General features: G+C 44.2%; 1 long non-coding RNA gene across 1 annotated transcript; it reads left to right on the top strand.

Annotated features, from left to right (window-relative positions):
• Positions 1-737: 737 nt before the first annotated feature.
• On the top strand, positions 738-5,720 carry LOC133092036 (uncharacterized). Its single transcript, XR_009701013.1, has 2 exons — positions 738-1,226; positions 4,460-5,720. It is a non-coding gene; the product is annotated as an uncharacterized LOC133092036 (long non-coding RNA).
• Positions 5,721-6,263: the final 543 nt, after the last annotated feature.

Below are 6,263 nucleotides of genomic sequence, written 5' to 3'. Positions count from 1 at the left end.
TGCTACCCAGACTTACCGTGGTGCTCATTTTGCAATATACACATGTATCGAATCATTATGTTGTACACCTGAAACAAATATAATGTTCTATGTCAATTATATTTCACTTAAAAAAAGATGTTTTAGTAATAGAAACTTACCATTCTTTTAAAAATGAAGAAGAATAGGATAATGGTCAGTCCCCTTGAAGGCAAAGGGCTGTGGATTGTAAATCTGACTTTGCCACTTACTGACTGCAGTGGGTGTGCAGTTCTGAACCTCTTTGGTCCTCAGTTTCCCCATCTACAAAATGGGCATTAAAACAGCCCCTACTTCTTAAGGTTGTTGGGAGAATCCAGAGAGATGGAGCCTGGAAAGTATTCAACACAATGCGCAATAAATCGCCTTTTTTCATGGGGCAAGGGTGTGGGGCATGGTGTCCCTTTGGAGGTGGCTATCTCTCTGTCAGGAAACCTTTATCATTCTTTCTAAATTCACATTCTTTCTCCCGCCCAGGGCAGACTTAGTCACCCACTTGGCAGCAGCAGGGCCTCGGTGGCTCACACACTTGCCTACGCACACCTGGGGAAGGGAACCTGGGCAGGGGCTGGACACACCCTGGGCTGAGCGGCCCGCCCTGTCCCGCCCGAGTCAGCTCCCTCCCCACCGCCTGATGTCGCCCCACGAGCGCGGGGCCAATCAGCGTGGTCACCGCCCTCGCCAGGTACCCGGCTCACACCTGCTCCAGCAAACCAGTGGGATGCAGGAGCCGGCTCTTCCGGGCCCCCCCTCCGAACCTGCCCTCGCTGCCAGCCTTCTCCGGGCCTTGGCTCCCACCCTTGCTGTCATCTCTCCCATCCCATTGCTTTTGACACCCCCCTCCCCTTAAAAGGCAGGAGGGGCAGGATGGGAAGGGAGAGGAGAGAACCACCCGCAGCAGGGCATTTTTTACAAGGTTGGCCTTGAGCGAGCTTTTAATTCTTTTTCCCTAAGACCCAGACTGGCTTTTCCCGTTTCGCTGGCAAAGATTGTCACGGAGAGGACCTGCAGGGAGGAGGAAATGGAAACCTGGGGAAAATCAGCTGAATGTGGAAACAATGGGAGGAGGGCGTGAGGCACAAAGGCCTCAGGGTGCAACTGCCAGGCCACCGCCAACCTAATTCCACCCTGCGTTTCCCTAGAGCCAGGAGCTTCCTCTGACTTTCAGATCCTCTCAGATGATTCCAGGGGAAAACCCGGCGTCTGCTGTAAGTTTTCTTACAAAATGGCGGGTATCCTGCTAAAATGCTTTTTACATTGTTATCTCATTTCACCTTCTTGCCTGGGAGATTTGTATCATCATCCTCAGTTTGCAGATGAGGAAACTGAGGTCTAGGAAGGGTGGTTTAAACAACTAGGAAGTGACAGAGCCAGAAAGCAAAGCACTTGGGGTAAACACTCTACTCTTCCACCTCTCTTTCTCTGTAAGGGATTGGCTGACATCCAGCAGGGAGCCATCATAGAACACGCTAGCTTCCTGGGCAGAGGGCAATCGACTGAAAAAAAATGCACCACCTAAAAGTTGAGACTTATGTTTTATTCGGCGGAATTTCTGAGGACTTCATGCCTGGGAGACGGGACCCTCAGGTCTCCCTGAGGGACCTCTTTGAAGAGGTAAAGGAGGAACCCGGATATAGGGGAGTTTTTGTAATGAAGACCAGGTAGTCAGAACATCAAGAGATTACTGTTAATGAAAGAAAATCAGACATCTCAAGGAATTTAGTGCCTTTCTATATGGGAAGAGGCAAGAGTCTGGGCTCACTGAAATCATTCCTTTGCTCTGCACCTCAGCTCTCTGGGTGGGGCCAGTATCCTGTGCTTTCTCATCCTGAGTCTCCTCAGGGTGCACCGTCAGGGGTGGCTGCAGCCGCTGACTGCTTAAAGATGGGCATTCTGTTTCCATCCTGAGTTCCCTCAGGGCTCACTGTCAGGGAGGCTGTAAGGCGGAGGCCTGAGGCCTGCAGCATCCTTTGTTTACTGATTCGGCAGGTAACATTTTTTCCTTCACAGGACAAAAAACAGGGCAAAAGAAAATACCATTTTGATGGTGACTGCCCGGCACATTTTATCTTCAGAGCAGCCCATCAGAAAATCCCATGATTTATTTCTTCATTCATTTAACAAACATGCATTGAGTCCTTCTATGAGCCAGGCACCGTACTAAGGCAATGCAACAATCAGACATAAATCCTTGCCCCCGTGGAGCTGACATTCTAGTGGGGGGTGAGGAGAGACAGGCAATAAACAATAAATGTAGGAAAATAATAATTGAATTATATGGTAAAATAAGTGCTATGAGAAAAAGTAGAGCATGATAAGGGAGATCGAGAGTATAGGAGAAGTAGGAGTAGGTTGCGATTATAAATAGGGTTTTCAAGGTAGGATTCATTGAGAAGATAGTGAGGGTGTGAGCTTGCTGCTGTCTTAGGAAAGCGGTTTCTAGGCAGAGGGTGTGGCCCGTGCAATGGTTCTGAGGCTGGAGTGTAACTGGAGCAACTAGGAAGCTAGTAGGGCTGGAAAGAAGGGAAGGAGTGAGAACGAGGAGAGGATGGTAGGATCTGCGGTCTTGAGGAGGTGCGGGGAGATGTCATGTCCGGTAAGATCTTGTAGGTCATTATAAAGTCTGACTTTCACTCTGGGTGCCATTGAAGGACATACAAGGAATGACATGATTCGATTTTCATTTGAACAAGATCACTGTACCACAGAGTAGCATGCAGGGAAGCTGGGGTGGAGGCAGAATACCAGGTAAGAGGCATTCACGGCAATGCAGTTGAGAGATGATGGTGGCCCAGGACCAAGGCGGGAGCAGTGAAGGTGAAGAGAAGGACTCGATTTTGGATCTACTTTGAAGATAGAGTCAATAGAATTTGGTGATGGGCTAGACATGAGTCATGAACGAGAGGAGTCAAAGGCAATTTGAAGGTTTGACCAAACTGAAAGAATAGAGTTGCTCTACCTGGGACAGGAAATGCTGTGGAGAAATGGCGGTGGGGACTAGGAGATCACTTTTGTTTCTTAGCAACTGTGTAAACAACTAATAAGACGCAACCACATTTGGTGTGGGGGCTTTCCGTGTGCTCCAGCACACTGTTTCATTATGACAGTGGGGCTTTCACACCACCTTATGCCCCCAGCTTCCTTTCTACCCCTGCTGCCTAGTAGATTTCTACTTATCTTTAAAATCTTAGGTAAATGGCACCTTTCAAAGAATCCTCTGTTGACACTAAGTGCCTGGTGTCAATCTCTCAACCCTTATAGTCTATGCCACCCAGTGTGACACTTGATTATATGCTGTCATTTGTGGTTCACAACTTCTTTGAGGTTTGCTAGCTATTGTTCTCAGAAGGTCAATGCTCATGGCTTATCTCTTGCATCTCACAGGATACCTAACCCACAAGCTTGGCTCTTAATGAGACTTGATCAGAGCTTATTGATTGAGCTGTTTTTGGACATTGGGGTGAATGACCACTGACTTGGTGAATGGCCATGTCAGATGGGAATCACAGATTTGGAATCATGGAGTCAGCACTTCTCTAGTTCAAAGACCCTGTCATCAGATCAGAAACCTGGATCCCAGAGAGGATAAGTAACTGGTCTGAGGTCTTTTAGGGAATTAGAGACCAGGACTAGGACCTAGTTGCTCTGATTTTTAGACTGGTGCCCTTTCCCCCACACTTATAAAGCTGAGCCCGGGCAAGTGGTGTCTTTTTAAAACAGACTCCAAAATGAAACTTTAATTGCTTAAGAGCAGGTACAAGAGAGGGAGTTTTGAAACAGACACTCTCACACTCTGCTGATGGCAGTAAAATCGCCACAACCTCTTTTTATAGCAGTTTGCCAGTATCGAATCAAACTTGTAAATGAACAAACCCTTTAACCCAGACTATCCATTTTTAGATGTTTGCCCTAAAATAGACTCAGATGGGCAGGAAATGACATGTATGCAAGATTAGTTATTACAGCAGTGTTTGTAGTAGCAAAATCTGGAAACAATCTAAAAAGACATTAATAGGGAAGTGTCAAGATAAACCACAGTCATCCCTGCAAGGGGTACAATTGTGAAAAGGAATAGATCTTATGCAGTAGATTTCACGTGCTGATATGAAATCAGGTCCAAGGAAAAAAGGCAAAATAGGGAACAGTGTGTGTACAAGATGATTACATTTGGATAAGAGAAATGTGAACATGTCTACATAAATATGTTTGTATATATATAATATATTTCTGGAAGGATACACAAAAAATTGATAGCAACTGTTCCTGAGGAGGAGAACCAGGGAGGGAGGCTTATCTTTTTACTTTATACACATTTGTATTTTTCAATTTTTATTACCTTTTTAACTAAAAATTTAATGAAATATATTCCTATAATTGAAATACTAAATATTGCCAAAAAATGGTTTGCAAGGAGGCCTTGTTGTTCCCCCTTTTTTTGCAGATAACCTGGATGAATAAGTCCGCTGTCCCCTTAAGGAAGGAAATCTGCCAGTAATATTCCCCCAAGGAAGCTCATCCATTTTGACTGTTGCCTGCATGTTCATTCTTGCTGTTGACTGTTGACAAATTGGGAAATGACTCTGCCAACCCAGGTGTTCTTGAGAGGCCAGACCTCAGCAAAGGATCAAGAAAACGAGCATCCACCCGTGATCTCTCACCTGTTTCTTCAAGGGTGGGGTTGCAAGCTTGGGCAAGTGTGATTCACTCCCCTTCTGCATGAGGAAAGGGGATCTAATAGGGCAGCCGCCAGCTCTATCTGATGAATCAGAATCGCTGGGGCAGGGCTCTGGCAGCTATATTTTTTTATCTGCTCCCCCCCACAAACACCTGGGTAGTTCTGAGGCACACAGCTTTGCCAACTGCTTCCCTCTCCAATTCGAATTTATACCCCCTGAAACTTAGCTTCACTAGTAGAGGACCGGTTTCCTAATGGGACTGTTGACAGGATGACACATACCTATGAAGTTGTGGTTGGCAGAATACTGCCTCCCCAAAGATGTTCATGTTCTGGTTCCTGGAATCTGTGCATGTTATCCTACATGGCAAAAAGAGTTTTGCAGATTAAGCTAAAAGAATTTGAGATGGGTGCCCCCCGAATATCCAGGTGGGCCTAATCTAATCACATGATCCCTTAAAAGAGGAGAACCTTCAGAGGGAGATGTGACTACAGAACAGTCAGAGAGATGGAATGCTGCTGGCTTTGAAGATGTGAGAAGGGGTCACAGCCAAGGAATGTGGGCGGCCTCTTGAAGGTGAAAAAGAGCTTTCAGAAAGGAATACAGCCCTACCAACATCTTTTTTTTTTTTTTAACATTTTTATTGGAGTATAATTGCTTTACAATGGTGTGTTAGTTTCTGCTTTATAACAAAGCGAATCAGTTATACATATACATATGTTCCCGTATCTCTTCCCTCTTGCATCTCCCTCCCTCCCACCCTCACTATCCCACACCTCTAGGTGGTCACAAAGCACACAGCTGATCTCCCTGTGCTATGCGGTTGCTTCCCACTAGCTATCTATTTTACGTTTGGTAGTGTATACATGTCTATGCCGCTCTCTCACTTTGTCACATCTTACCCTTCCCGCTCCCCATATCCTCACACACAGACCTACCAACATCTTGATTTTAGCCTAGTGACACCTTGGTAGTACTTCTGATCTCCGGAACTATAAGATAATAAATTTGTGTTGTTTGAAGTCCCTAAGTTTGTAACGATTTGTTACAGCAGCAATAGGAAACTAAGAATTTATTATTTTATAATTATTTATTAGTTTATTATTTATTTATTAGTTTATTATTATTATTCTGGGCAAAAGTGTTCAATGTGCATCTAATCAAGTGTCTATACTTCATCTAGATTACAAAAAATACAGGGGCTAAAGGAACAGTTAAATGACACCAGGAGGAAACACCAGGCAAAGTAAGAATGTAGCATATTCTTGAAGACAACTGGCCTAGATTATTTTGAAAAGCAATATTAAGGACAAGAAATCCAAGAGGGGCTGCTTTGGGTTAAAATAGACAAAACAGACATAACCAAAAGCAATTTGTGATGCTTGATTAGATCTTGACTCAAAAAAAGACAAGGAAAAAACTATAAAAGACATTCTTGACATAAATGGAGTTTTAATATTTTTATTTTTTATTATTTATTATTATTGACTATTTATTATAGTCCATATATTAGATTAGATTATAGAGCTATTAATATTCTTAGATGTGATCATGGAATTACGGTTAGTA

The sequence above is a fragment of the Eubalaena glacialis genome, chromosome 5 (genome assembly GCF_028564815.1).
Source record: "Eubalaena glacialis isolate mEubGla1 chromosome 5, mEubGla1.1.hap2.+ XY, whole genome shotgun sequence".
Lineage (NCBI taxonomy): Eukaryota > Metazoa > Chordata > Mammalia > Artiodactyla > Balaenidae > Eubalaena > Eubalaena glacialis.
Note: the sequence above shows the minus strand (reverse complement) of the source record. Positions and strands in the feature narration are given on the sequence as shown.